General features: G+C 36.2%; 1 pseudogene; it reads left to right on the top strand.

Moving 5' to 3' along the window:
- The first annotated feature begins 3,021 nt into the window (after positions 1–3,021).
- Positions 3,022–11,181, top strand: LOC131068868 (probable pectate lyase 18; annotated as a pseudogene).
- Positions 11,182–15,944: the final 4,763 nt, after the last annotated feature.

Below are 15,944 nucleotides of genomic sequence, written 5' to 3'. Positions count from 1 at the left end.
AATGATAATACGATAGTTTGCTTTTTTAAATGTAAAGGATAAGGGTGGAATTTCATATTAATCTCATGTTGACATGTTCGTATAGTTTCTTGACTAGATGATAGTTCCTTACCATTAAATGGTTAACCATCTCTAAAGTTTATGACTATATATATAAATATTAAATGGATTTGATCTTATATTGTGATTGTTTGATCATGATAACACTTTTTAATCAAAGGAGTGATTAGATGAATATGATATTTAATATTATAATCAAATCTAAGGTAGAAAGTTTATTCTAAGATAGAAAATATCTTCTATTATCAAAATATTTGAATCAATTAGATTTAATGAATGGAACTAAGTTATTTATGATAATCATTTCTTATCAATTTATAACATGTTAATGATATAATGTTAGTGAATTTATGCATCATATAATAACTCATGAATTAGTTGTTAAGTATATCATTTAGAAGATTTAATAATGAATTAGCATTTAATATGTCTTGCATGATATCAAGTTAATTAGATAAATTGATAGTTACCTTTTCTTTTGTACTCTTATACATGTGTCTGTATGAGTTTTAGACTCTCAAGATCATGTTTAGAGAAATCTTGTTATTGGTATTCTTATGTACTAATGTTTTTGAAATCAAATTTTATGCTGAATTTAATTATCAAGAAGATAATACGTGGTAGATGCTTCTATTTTCCTATGACTACTTTGTATACTTGTGCATTCAATTCTTGTTTGTGTAAATGGATGGTGCTAAACAACCATAGAAGGATTGAGTATCACCCTCTACATATCTATCAACAAATGACTTAAAAAGATGCATTGGGAAAAACATGTTTTATCAAATTTTAATATTAGACCATGCTACTACTTTTGATCATTCAAAACTCATACTCTTTGCCATATCATAATATTGCTATATTAGCATGTGTGTGTGCGCACACAAACACACACACACAAACATAGAGAGAGAGAGAGAGAGAGAGAGAGAGAGAGAGAGAGAGAGAGAGAGAGAGTATCATGCTACATAGATTCCATCACTCCTACTTGTTTGAGATTTCTCGACATCTATGTGTTGGGCCAGGTATTCTTCATGCCAAGAAGAGTTTGAGGGGAGTGTAAAGATTTTTGGTTGGGTAGATAAGTTCTTTGATGATGCTCTCACCCAATGTGTGCCTATTGGAGATAGTGTGTCCAGAGTTCCTCTTAGGGTTACCTTTATTTTTGTACTCTTTGTAATTGACCTTTTGATGTTATGTAAAGAAAATTGTTTCCTTATGACATGGGTTGTCAATGGCTTTTGTACTTAGACGTCATGTTTCCATTCTAATATATTTGAACATGTTATTTTAAATGTTTTAGAATAATGCGTATTTTATGCTATATCATTATTTTAATAATATGAAGGTCCTTATAGTTTGAAATTATTATTGTCTCAAAACATTAAAAATATCAAAATTGACACATTACTAACTCATGTGAATGCACATTGATATATTCAAAGCAGTTTCACTTGTAGTTGGGTTTTGTTTCATGTAAGATAAATAAATTTACCAAATATTGATTATATTTTCAATGTGAGTACATATAAGAGGCATTTTTATAATTTATTATTTTTGTATTTATAATTTAATAACAAGTCATCTAGTGTAAAAATGCTCTAATAATAAGAGGTGGTAGAAAATTTCGATAGAATTTATGATATAAGGACTCATGTTCAACTTTAATATTATTTTATGTGGCATGGAAAGTGAGATGTCTACTTCTAAAAATGGTTTACAAATCCAATCACATAGAACTATTTGGACTTTTGTTGATGCTATTTAAATGATTTTTATTTGATAAATAAAAAAAAATCTCATATAATTAATTACTCCATCTAATAGTAAAAAAACATAAGTATTAGAAAGCCTTCTATTATTCACAGCTCCTTTTTATAAGTAAGATCTACACAATTAGAAGTTCTAGAAATGAATGATCTTATTAGATCAATATAAATAACAATTAGTTCACCATTCATACTTCTTACAAAAGCCTTCTCACTATTAGGCTGTGTGTGTCATACAATTCAATAGAATTAAAAGTTGAATTAATGCACAAAAATATTCCAATAGTATCATATGTCTTTATTATTTTTAAAAGTTGAATATTTGGTTTGATTAAATATATATTTCAGGTTGAGCTAGCCATCCAAACTAAAAACATAGAAGGATTCAACATATTATTTAGAAGTTCATATTATTAAATTGATATGATGTAGAATTAGAAATAATCAATCTTTATAAACTTATAACCTTTAATTAATATATAAATATGTCTATTATACCTAATTATCCTCGTGACGTCACACATAGCAAATAAAACTCCAATTATTTTCACTTTGACCTATTTTTCTCTAACGTAATCATCCATTCATTATGTTTTATTGCGTTAACATAAAGAAGTTTATCCTACAAATATACATTTACAATCTATTAAGTTTCGATATATTAGATTCTTTGGAATTCTAATTTTTTCCACGATAAAAAAAATGAAGAGCGCGGGAACCATGTGAGCGCGGGAACAACATGCGACAATTTTATACCAAACTTGGTCGCCCATCCCCGTGCAAATTACGGAAGAGGAAAGTCATTTATAACCAAAGACAAATATACTTGTGGGCCATATCACCTTTTCCAATGTTTCTCATGTTTTAATGTGAAACCCAAAGAAGTGTTACTACTGAATAACTCAATGGAGTCACCATGGAAAGCAGACACGGATAAAATGCCGCGTCCACCACATCCATGAAAGTTTCTATATCTATGTTTTTCAAATAGATTTGGAGAAAACTCTCAATTCAGAAAAACGTCGGAGTAAACATTCTAAGAAACGTTGGAGGAATGCTCTATCACATCATTACTCACTATTGTTTATGAGTATAGGTAAGGTCAAGCGCTATAGATGGTAGTCATGTGCATATAAGAGAGCCCAAAGCCATAGCATGTAATACAACCATTGCAGGTTTTCTCCTATCCAAAATGGCGAGCAGACAAGCCTTACAGCCATTGTTTCTTCTTCTTGCTGTCTTTTTCATCAAGTTAGTAATGGTGGAATCAATTAGAACCCCCTTCAATATGACTAAGGCTGAGAATAGTGATAAATATCATGTTGAGAAGCCGAAGCTTGTAGTTCAAATGGTAAAAAGGTAACCATCTCGCCTTTCAGATGATTTAGACATTTTAGAGAATTTATTTATGGTAGTATAGAAATGAAATCCAATATCTTATTGAATTTAGTACATTAGTATGAAATCCTTAATGACAAGGTTTATTATAAATGTTCTATTTATTCTTATGCTTTTCCTCGACGTTTTCTTCACTGTAATGACAAGGTTATTATAAATGTTCTATTTATTCTTATTTATGGTAGTTGGTATGCAGCAGTTATAGAACAAATTTCTATCACCCATATCATCATGCCATTGGATAATTAACAATTGTCGTCAGAACTTCCATTGCATGTGTATTGTAATCAGCTTGATTTGATAATACATTGTACGAGTTTTGGAGGGTGGGATTTTTCTCCTAGAAGGGTTTCCCCACGGTAATCACTGTGTTATGTGTTCATTGCTATTTTGTTTATGCTTTATTATGCATTTCTTGATATCTTAGTAATATTTAAGTTGAAAGTTGCATAACCATCCTCTCAAGATTAGCGTAGGAAGCGTTTCCGCACACCTTTGCTTCCTTACAATCATGCCATTGGATAATTAACAATTGTCATCATTGAGACAGATTCAATGAAAGAAAATTCACTACAGAAAAGATATTTAAGTCAGTTCAATTAAGAGAATTTCAAAGTTCTAGCATTTTTTTATAGCTAGCATATATTACAGACAGTTGAGATTATTTACTTCAAGAACTATTGTGCAGGAGTTTAAATAATTCGAAAACAAAGCTGAGCTCGTGCGAAATGGGGAACCCCATCGATGACTGTTGGCATTGTGATCCTAACTGGGTTAACAACCGAAAGAGACTGGCTGATTGTGCCATCGGATTTGGCAAAAACGCCATTGGAGGTAAGAATGGCAGATTTTATATATAAAAACTATGAGATTTCCACAATCTATATTGTATAATAGTTTGTTTTTCTGGATTCGATTGTGTGTGTTATTTTTCCATCAACGTTTCGAATCACACTCCGTGATTCATCATCAGGATGAGAAGAATTCTAAAGATATGAAAGATGTTGAGTTGCTGATTTGAGACAGAATATAAAGAGGAGTGGGTTGTGGGAGGGCACGAGGAATGAGGAAAAAGGAAAAGAAAAAGAGAAAAAAAAAGGACCACCTATAGTTACAGATCCAAATGACGATGACCCGGTCAATCCTTGACCTGGCACTCTGCGGCATGCTGTTATTCAAACCGAACCTCTCTGGATTATTTTCCAAAGAGATATGGTTATTCAGCTCAAGGAGGAGCTTATCATGAACAATTATAAGACTATTGATGCTAGAGGTGCCAATGTTCATATAGCAAATGGAGCTTGTGTTAATTATGGGTAGCTTGGACAGTTGTTCGTCCTTACCCAGAAATAACAGCATTAGTTATGGGTAGTTTTGGACAGCTGTTGGTCCTGACCTAGAATTAGAAAATGGTTGTTTTTGTCAAACAAGTGTTGTTAGGATAATAACAATTGTTATTTAATAGTGGCTCTTTTTAGGTGACACCTCATAGCCAAAATTAGTTATTGGTTGATTGAGTTGTCTTAATCTCAGCCATTGGTTTGAATTAATCTCGGTCATTGGTTTTCCAATAGAGTAGTATAAAAAGGGGTCATGGGTCATTTGGAAAACAAGAAGTCTTGAGAAGAATTTGCAGTGATAGCAAATAGTCTTGCAGTGTTAGCAAGAGGCGCAGTGATAGCGTTGATATAGCAGTGGAGGATATCAGCAGGAGATATTAGGAGTTTGTCGGAGTTCTGCCAGCAAGAGGCAAGGAATTCTTTTGTAATTCTTATATTGCTGAAGATTAATATATTTTCCATCTATAGAACTGGTTTTCCCTTAGGGGTTTTTCCAGGGACGATTGTCCAAAAATATTGTGTCCTTGTGTTGCTTATTTCTTTCCGTATTTTTAGTGAAGTTGCAGTTGTGTTATTTTTCGATATTCAGCTGTAAATTTATTTTCAACAGTTAAATAATTTTTATGAGATAGGAGATTAATAATCAGTGACTGCAATAGAATTTCTACATGGTATTAGAGCCTTGTTGAGGGTAGAAAAGGTTTACCCTAAGCAAAGGAAAGAAATTTGAGTTTGACCTCTTTCGAGTTATTGTTTTCCTTTATTTCTTTGAGATGGCCTCAGCAGGTTTGAGAGATCAGGATAGATTGGATGGCGCCTCAAATTTTGGTGTCTGGAAAGCCAGAATTTTTTATTGCTGGAAGAGAATGGTATCAAGGAATATGTTACCAATACAGTTGTTGTACCTACAGATCCAGTACAACTTGCAGCATACAAGAAGGATGATGCCAAGGCGAGGAGGATAATCCTTGATGGTGTCAAGGACCATGTTGTTCCACATATCACAGAGTTAGATACAGTGAAGAAGATGTGGGATGCCATTCTGAATCTGTACCAGAATGCTACCACTAACCGGAAGCTGATTCTCAGAGAAAAATTGAGGAATACCTGGATGAACAAGGGAGAAGATGTTACAAGTTACCTCACCAGGCTTAGACTTGTCAAGGACGAGTTAGCAGTTGTTGGAGATAAGCCAAATGAAGATGAGCTAGTAAGAATAGCCCTAAATGGGTTTTCTAAGCAGTGGGATGTCTTTGTTCAAGTTATTAATGGACGAGACACCTTACCAAGTTGGGATCGACTTTGGAGTGATTTCACTCAGGAGGAGCTTAGACTTAGCCTTGTCAATGGAGCCAACAATAAGAGTTAGAAAAGTGAGGTAGAACAAGAAAATGTTGCCCTAGCGGGAAAGGGGAAAACAAAGAAGGGATCTAGCAAAGGAGCAAATTCACAAATTGAAAAGAAGAAGAAGGACCTATCTAAGGTCAAGTGCTTTGGTTGTCACGAGTTTGGCCACTATGTCAGCGATTGCCCACAAAGGAAGAAAGATAAAAAGGGCAAGAACCAAGTGGCAGCTTCAGCAAGTGCAGAGGAGCTCTCTAGTAGATTGGAGGATGAGTTTGCACTCATAGCTTGTATGATTAGCTCAACCTCACAGAGTGTCTGGTATATAGATAGTGGGGCATCATTTCATATGACAGGAGTTCAAGAGTACTTCTCCAACTACAAGGAGGAGAACACCAGAATCCAGATCTCTATGGGGAACTTGTCCAAGCTCAACTCAGTTGGGAAAGGGACTATTCAGCTTCAGAGGGAGAATGGAAAGGTAATTCCTCTTCATGATGTGTTGCATGTGCTAGGCTTAGGTATGAATTTGGTTTCTATATCTATCCTTCAGGATAAAGGGTATAATGTTCTCTTTAGAGGGATGCATGTTTTGATTAGCATAAAGATTGGAAATCACCCGTATCTATTGGAGTTAGGAGTGGTCACCTTTATAGGTTGCAGTTTGATACTCCTAAGGCACTCATGAGCAGCAGTAACCCTAGAGATATTGGAGAGCTATGGCATAGGAGGATGGGCCATATTCATAATGGAGCACTTAGATTGCTTTGTGAGACAGTGACAGGTGTTCCAGAGGTGAGCACAGAGCATGATGATGTATGTAAGGGATGTGTGTTGGGAAAGTTTGTGAAAGCATCTTTTCCAAGGAGTGACACCATATCTACGAGTGTTCTTGATCTAGTACATTCAGATGCATGTGGACCAATGTCGACAAAGTCTCTCAGAGGATATGAGTATTATGTTACCTTTATTGATGATTTCTCTAGGAAGACCTGGATATACTTCTTGAAGACCAAGGATGAGGTTTTCAGTCGCTTCCAAGAGTTCAAGGCTCTTGTGGAGAACTCAACAGGAAGGAAGATAAAGGTTCTTCGGTCAGACAATGGAGGTGAGTACAAAGGAAATGACTTCCAGGATTTCTGTACCAGAGAAGGAATCAAGAGAGAGTGGACTGTTCCTTACAATCCACAGTAGAATGGAGTTGCTGAGAGGAAGAACTGTTCTATTTCGGAGGCAGCAAGGGCTATGCTACATGACCAGGACATGCCCCGCTACTTATGGGCAGAAGCGTGTAGTACAACAGTCTACATTCAGAATAGGGTTCCACACAAGGTACTAGGGAAAATGACACCAGAGGAGGCTTTCACGGGGAAGAAGCCAGATGTTGGTCACTTCAGGATATTTGGGAGTTTGGCATATTGCCTTATTCCTGGAGACACACGTACCAAGTTAGATCAGACTGCAGAGAAGGGGTACTTTGTTGGGTATAGTGAAACTTCAAAGGTATATAGGATGTTCATTCCAGGGACCAGAAGAATTATTGTCAGACGTGATGTCAAGTTCATGGAGGACAAGGCATTTAGAAGATCCAGAGATTTGCCAGCAGATGATCGGAGTGAGCAGCCAACGAAAGCTCCAAGTCCAAGTCAAGGACAGCAATGCTCAAGTACAGTTACTAGTACAAGCATAGACTCAGGTAGTGAAGATTCACAGAGTATGGAGCAACTGGTGCAGTAGGATATGCATCTAGATGATATAGAGGTTGATATTTCATCCTCTACAGTTGGCAGTAGGAACCATGAGGTTCAAGACATACAAAGGGATACTCAGGAGTCTGTGGGAGCTCCTAGGAAGAGTACAAGATAGAGGAGACAACCAGCCAAGTTCAATGACTATGTGGCATTAGTCAGCCAGTTGGTAGATAGTGAACCTTCCAGCTATCAGGAAGCTGCAAAGCATCAGGTATGGCAAGATGCTATGGTTGAGGAATATAACTCAATAATGCAAAATGATGTATGGGAGGTAGTGCCTAGACCAACTGATAGAGCAGTAGTTGGATCGCACTGGATCTTCAAGATAAAGCATGGTGCAGATGGTAGCATCGAGAAATATAAGGTGAGGTTTGTGGCCAAGGGGTTCTCTCAGAAGGAGGGAATAGACTATGAGGAGACATTTGCTCCTATGGCCAGGTATACTTCTATACGAGTTGTAATCTCATTTGCAGCACAGATGGGATGGCAAATCCATCAAATGGATGTCAAGACAGCATTCCTTAATGGAGAATTGAAGGAGGAGGTATACATAGAACAACTAGAAGGCTTTGTAGCACACAGTAAAGAGACCCACATGTGCAGATTAAAGAAAGCCTTATATGGACTCAAGCAGGCTCCCAGAGCGTGGTATGAGCGCATTGATACATACTTGCAGAAAATGGGCTTTGTGAAGAGTGAGGCTGATGCGAACCTCTACTACTTGGTGGTTGGGGGTGAGGTTCTCATTCTTGTTCTATATGTGGATGACTTGTTTCTTACTGGTGCACTAGGACTCATAGAGGATTGCAAGAGGGACCTTGCAGAAGAGTTTGAGATGAAGAATTTGGGACTTATGCACTACTTTCTAAGCATGGAGGTGTGGCAGACTGATGGAGAGATTTTCCTTGGTCAAGGGAAATATTGCATTGAAATCTTGAAGAGATTCGAGATGGAAGATTGCAAAGCCATGTCTACACCCATGATCACTAATTGGAGGAAGGTAGATGCATCCAAGGAAAAGGATGTTGATCCCACCCTATACAGGCAGGTGATTGGTTCGCTCATGTATTTGGTCAACACCAGCCCAGATATAGCCTTTACAGTAAACTCTCTTAGTCAGTTCATGGTAGAGCCAAAGAGAGTGCATTGGACGGCGGCTAAGCATGTGTTGCATTATCTTCATGGTACAGTTGAGTACGGGATCAGATATGTTCGAGGTGAAGGTATCAAGTTGATAGGCTATACTGATGCAGATTGGGCAGGCAGTACAATGGACAAAAGGAGTACTTTAGGATGTTGTTTCAGCCTGGGATTAGGAGTTGTTTCTTGGTTCAGCAGGAAGCAAAAATCTGTGGCCTTGAGTTCATCAGAAGGAGAATACATAGTAGCCAGCATGGCGACGTGTGAAGCTATATGGCTTCGGAAGTTGCTAGTAGCCTTGTTTGGTCAGAAGGTTGAGACTACGGTGATACACTGCGACAATCAGAGTTGCATCAAGTTGACTGAGAATCCAGTGTTTCATGATAGATCGAAACATATAGACATCAGGTATCACTTCATCAGGGATTGTGTACAGAGGGGGATTGTTCAGCTACAGTACATACCTACAGAGGAGCAGGTAGCAGACATTCTAACAAAGGCATTGGGGAAGGAAAAATTCATCTTCTTTAGAGATAAGATGGGTGTCGTGCAGAACAGCTTCCTCGCTAAGAGGGAGTGTTAATTATGGGTAGCTTGGACAGCTGTTCGTCCTTACCCAGAAATAACAGCATTAGTTATGGGTAGTTTTGGACAGCTGTTCGTCCTGACCTAGAATTAGAAAATGGTTGTTTTTGTCAAACAAGTGTTGTTAGGATAATAACAATTTTTATTTAATAGTGGCTCTTTTTAGGTGACACCTCATAGCCAAAATTAGTTATTGGTTAATTGAGTTGTCTTAATCTCAGCCATTGGTTTGAATTAATCTCGGTCGTTGGTTTTCTAATAGAGTAGTATAAAAAGGGGTCATGGGTCATTTGGAAAACAAGAAGTCTTGAGAAGAATTTGCAGTGATAGCAAATAGTCTTGTAGTGTTAGCAAGAGGCGCAGTGATAGCGTTGATATAGCAGTGGAGGATATCAGCAGGAGATATTAGGAGTTTGTTGGAGTTCTGCTAGTAAGAGGCAAGGAATTCTTTTGTAATTCTTATATTGCTGAAGATTAATATATTTTCCATCTGTAGAACTGGTTTTCCCTTAGGGGTTTTTCCAGGGACGATTGTCCAAAAATATTGTGTCCTTGTGTTGCTTATTTCTTTTCGTATTTTTAGTGAAGTTGCAGTTGTGTTATTTTTCGATATTCAGCTGTAAATTTATTTTCAACAGTTAAATAATTTTTATGAGATAGGAGATTAATAATCAGTGACTGCAGTAGAATTTCTACAGCTTGCATTACAATTCAGTATGTGACGAATATTATCATTCATGGAGTTCATATCCACGACTGTAAACCTGGGGGAAATACAAATGTTAGGAGCTCCCCGACCCATTATGGGTTTAGAACCAAGAGTGATGGAGATGGGATTTCCATCTTTGGATCAAGCACAATTTGGGTTGACCACTGTTCATTGTCAAGTTGCGCAAATGGATTGATCGACACCATCAGGGGTTCCACTGCTATAACCATTTCAAACAACTTTTCCACTCACCATGACAAGGTGCTCAAAACTGCTTGTTTGGTCTACCATAAATATACTTTTCTTTGAAATTAGGTTTCACAATTGTTTTTTTTATCCGAGGATTTTAGGGTAGGGAACTAAAAGCCTATTACTAGACTTATGAAAAAAATGTGAGTATTTACTAAATTGTCGATAGAACGCTATTTCTCAAATCTAATAATTATTCACTTTTTAGAGGTGATGCTCCTGGGACACAACGATGCCTACACCAAGGACGTCAAAATGCAAGTAACAGTTTCTTTCAACGACTTTGGAGAAGGGCTTGTTCAACGTATGCCTAGGTGTGAATAGATATTCCTTGCACAAAGACCACGAATATACACCTTGCTGAAGTTTATTTGCTCAAGTCTTTAAGATATTAACATTATGATGCAGATGTCGACATGGATACTTTCATGTGGTGAACAATGATTACACCCACTGGGAAATGTATGCAATCGAGGGAAGTGCAAACCCCACCATTAACAGCCAAGCCAAAAGATTCCTTGCTCCTGATAATCGATTCCACAAGGAGGTAAAAGACCTGTACAACTCATGTCTCTTATATATTTGGTATTTAACGATTGTAGTATAGTTATAGTATGGGTAATGTGCAGGTTACAAAGCACTAAGATTCAATAGAAGGCAACTGGAGATCAGTGGGAGATCTTATGTTAAATGGAGCATTCTTCACAGCATCAGGGGCTAAAGCATCCTCAAGCTATGCCAAAGCTTCAAGTATGGCGGCAAGTCCTTCCTCTATTGTGGGCTCTATCACTGCAAGTTTGGGTGTTCTCACCTGTAGAAAAGGTTCCAGTTGTTAGACCAAATGCGTGCATTATAGACAAATTCTTAGGAATCCCTCAATTCTGTTACTTTGCAAGCATGAGCACACGAAATGAGGCTTCTTAGTTATTTTTGTTTTGTTTGCTGAGACTCTCTTGTCAACTTTCACTAAAGATGAATATATGGAAAATATCGAATAATATTTTTCTCAAATTTGAAGCATAGTGGTAGAACGTCAAGCCAATGTTTTGTTTATATTATCTCGATTATCACTTAAAAGCATTTCTTTGGTAAATCTCACAAGAACTGCAATATATAGATAGGAAATAGTTGAATTTATGTTCATACCAGTAATTCAAAAAACTAATTTATGCAAATGTTTCTTGAAACTACGAACACACCCGGTGTAATTGCATACGACGCAACAGTCAATGTCAAAAATAAATTGTGTAAATTGATGTTATTTTAGGAAATTAAATGTATAAGGGTATGGATATTTTATTAATATACTTAATGATTAAGATAATATTGGTGCACTGTAGATTCTGCTCACTTTCATATCAAAAAATATATAATTTGGAAACAGTCAATGTCAAAAATTGTATACAAAATCTTAATTGATCTTACGTTTATTATGTGATTGTAGATTGATTTTACACTACACATATCTAACTTGTAATCCTGCACCTTGTCTATTATTATGTAGACTTTTTCTCTTTGATTTTACTATATTCTCTATTACTCATTGATTGTTTTGATTAGATAAAGTAGGAGAGGGCCCAAACCTTTACATATAAACCTACCAAGCAACACAGAGGGATCTCATAAGGAGTGAGAAAACCAACAAAATTGAGAAGGTCTAAATCCAACACATGCTGCCCAAAAAAGGAAAAGCTAAAAACTATAAAAGGGCAAGCTAGCAAGGCAAAGTAGGGACATAAGGGGAACAAGGCTACAAGCAGCCTTAAGGAGATGGGAAAGTCCTAGACGTTTGAATCCAAACTCAATTCATGACCTCATGAGAGGAGTAGGTTGAGAAGAAGGAATAGAATTTGTAAAGAATGTCTCCCGTGATCCACAACAAGATTTCTCTTACCCTTACAAGATGAACCCAAGATAAAGGGAAAAATGTCAATCTTTTTCCTAATGATGCCTATCAAAGAGAACCCAATTGTAGGATACAAGAAAGGGCCTTGCACCATAGAGGGGCAATAAAAATATTTAAGATCCTTGGAAGAAGAAGAATAAACCTACACCAAACTAGCTAGTTGAGGAAGAACATTCACTAACTTCTAAATTGCATTATAGGAATTGATCTTATGAGAATTGATGAAATTCATAGAGAAAATTCCCATATAGTGGAAATGACACAAATGAGTGTCATCAAAAAGAAAATATTAATCTCAAACTCTCAATCTAGAAGACAGCTTGATGGAATTAGGCAACCTAAAACCCTCCTCCACACAAACACAAAATCTAGCAGAGCAATATCTTGATATAGATTTAGTGATTTCATCCACAAAACTAAGTTAACCAAAAGATTTAGTAATGCCATGAAAAATATAGTCATCCCAGTACTCCAAAGAGAATTCTAGGAGCTTGATCCAAATAGGAAGTGAATTGAACATAGAAGGATCAAACCCAATAACCCATATTTTCAAATTTAGGAACACCTTGTGAGAGAACCAAGGACCTCCTAGAAGAGCCCTTTTACTATCCTCCAAATAATTTATAGAAATAATAGTAAACCATGTGAAAGACCCATTACCACATGAACAACAATAGACCAATGAATAGAAATCCATTCACGTATAGTCTCTATGTTAGGTCTTGGCCTCAAGAACTTACCAATGAGAGTAACCTGCAACCTATAAGAAGCCTTATCCACCCATTGACTAGGGATATAAGGAACAAGGCATTGCAGGACCAGAGGAAGAGACTTCAAACATCGAGAATAGTTAGCGGGGAGAGACATCCTCTAAAGATATTCCTGACAAAATTCGTGGAGAAAAACTTAATCTTTAGCAATGATAGCATCAGAAGGGGATACTTGAAGGGCACCTAAAGTCCTCCACCAACAAAGAGAGAGAGGAAGTAGGGGGAATAACACCATCTAGAGGAGAGGTGGTTGGAGGGACATTAAACACAAGCACAACATCTAGAGGAGAGTTGGAAGGAAGGACATCAAAGACATTCACACGCATAGTGACATTAGCCACAACATGACTAGAAATAAAGTCCCTACGTATTCAAAGATTAGAGGAGGGAGAATCATTGTAGGAGCCTAGAATAGGCTCAAGGAAAGAGCCAACACCAAGGAACGAATATTCATATGGATGGAAAGTTATTGTTTACAACTTTTTTTCAAGTATTATTTTGCCAAATTCTAACACTCAATGAAAAAATTATGCATTTTTCTTAAAATGGTAAATTTGTCACACAAGAAGAACTCTCCTGACAAATATATCTACTTTTTATGTAATTTATACAAAATTTGTGAAATATATGCAAATATACTAGATAGATTTTTTTTAGTGTCGGAATAAAACCCAGATATTTTTGTTTATTTCCATTGAGAGGAAGATGAGTTTCTAATACAAAATTAAAAAATAGTTCTATAAAATATTTCAAATTTTAAACTTTGATTTGTAACTTTGTCCCCTAATCTTTGATTTTCGTGAAATAAAATTCAATTATGACTTTCTCAGACCTTTTGGATGCTTTGGAAATGCTAAAAAAACTTCCAATATTACCAAAATGCTACAATCAACCAAATCTCATAGGAACATAAATATGCAAACTAGAGTATATAGATTCTTAGTTTTCCTTTAAATTATCCACTTTCTCTAAGTCATCCATGGATGTAGGAGAAGAGAATACTAGATTTTGTAAAAAATATAGCTACCTTTTAGTCTAAAATCTCTCAAAAAATCATATAATAAAATGAACTATACTAGACACCAAGCTTTGATACCATGTTTTTGATTATGGGAAAAAAGGTTTTTAGGGGACTTGAAACCCATTACAAGAAGGTTTGAAGGGACCCAAAACCCTCAAATTTTACCAGGATCTAGAACCCACAGAACAATGCTACTCCAGAAATCAAACCATGAAAACCAGCAGCCCTAACATAGCTGAGCTGACAAAAGCCAACCGAACACCAGCACTACCATAGGCAGGAGCTAACCAGACACTTAAGATATGATTAAGACAAAAAAAATTTGCCACATCGAAAAGGCTACATCCTTAACCTTAAGAAATAGTGATGAGGGTTAGCAAGCACCCTCAGGTAAACAACAGGGATATTCATGGCTCCCTTAACCTAAGATAAAGACTCTGGACACAAAAAAACCAGCCTAGGCCATAACCAAAAACAACCACTGCCTAAATTGGGCCCTTGAAAACTATAAGCTTCCAGCCAGACAAGATTAAACATAAAAGAAAAAACATGCTGAAAAGAAACAAGGGGATTTTCAAAGGCTTCCTTAACCTTAGACCTGGGTTTTGAAATTGTTTCCAAAAATGCAAGAAAGGTTTTTGAAGTGGCTCCCTCAACCACCTTGGATTGAAAGAGAGGTCTTAAAATAACAACATCCAATCAAACAAGCAACACCAAAAACTCCACCTCTATAGAAGAAGACAAAAGAGAGCTTGAAAGTGTGGATCCATCAACCAAAAAATTGTCTACCTCAAGAAAAACCAGGCTCCCACAACCTAAAGAGATGGGTTTAGTAGTAGCACTCATAGCCACCAGGGCAAACCCAACAAGAATAACAACTTGCAATTGAAGAAGAAAGTCCAAAAACTCAAGAAAAAACCCATTTCTCTTAGTTGGAACAAAGGGTTTTGGTAGGCCCCCATAACTGAAAGATCAAGGAGAAAGATCTCCTTTAGAACCTCAGCAGTCTAGAAAGAGGACAACACCAACCATCCAACAGATTATCATAGATCAAAATTTCAAAGTAGAGATAAAATATAAAATATAAAATGAAAGAACAATAGAGATAATGCAATATAATTTTACAATACTCTTAGTACTCTCATTGAGCTATCACCAATTAGTGAAGGTCAGAAAAGAGTGTTGTATACATAGAAAAATAATGGCATATATATCCAATAGTTGCATTAACTTCTAAGAACCATAAAAGATGGAAAGTTTTAGCTACTTGATAAATGCCATTTAAATATGTGGCATATATTCCTTAAGTGTGGATAGAGAAGAAGTTATGAGAGGTGGCACATTAAGCTAAAAGAGGGTGAGAAACCCAACTACCCCATAACCTACTCAGGTAAGGACAAAGTAGTGGTTATAAGAGGTGGCACACCAAGGAAAAAGAGGGTGTGTGACTCAGTTACCCATTTGTGGAAGAGAGTGACACATCTAGCTTATATATTTTGCCATATGCCTTCATATTAACCACTCCTAATAAACCTAAACAAACTTAAATAATATGTGTAAGAAAAATAAATACCCCCTAATATAAGGAAATGAAAAACTCACAATAACAAGCGCTATGTGGTAAAAGGTAAGGATTCATTGGTGTATAAATTGAAGAAATATCTATACGATCTCAAACAATCTCAAAAATGTGCTGTCAAAAGTTTGATTCCTTTTGAAGTCCAAATCTATACTTGCTACAAACCATATCATTTTATATATTTTAACTATATGATAATCATTTTCTTGATACTAATTTATGTATAGATTATATGTTGATATTTGGTGACAATAAATGGATGACTAGAAATATAATATATCAATGTTCACTAAAATTTCACATAAAAACTTTGGGTTTGCTAA

This window comes from Cryptomeria japonica, chromosome 3, assembly GCF_030272615.1.
Source record: "Cryptomeria japonica chromosome 3, Sugi_1.0, whole genome shotgun sequence".
In the NCBI taxonomy this organism is placed as follows: Eukaryota; Viridiplantae; Streptophyta; class Pinopsida; order Cupressales; family Cupressaceae; genus Cryptomeria; species Cryptomeria japonica.
The sequence above is the reverse complement of the archived record's forward strand: the minus strand, read 5'-3'. Positions and strand labels throughout refer to the sequence as shown.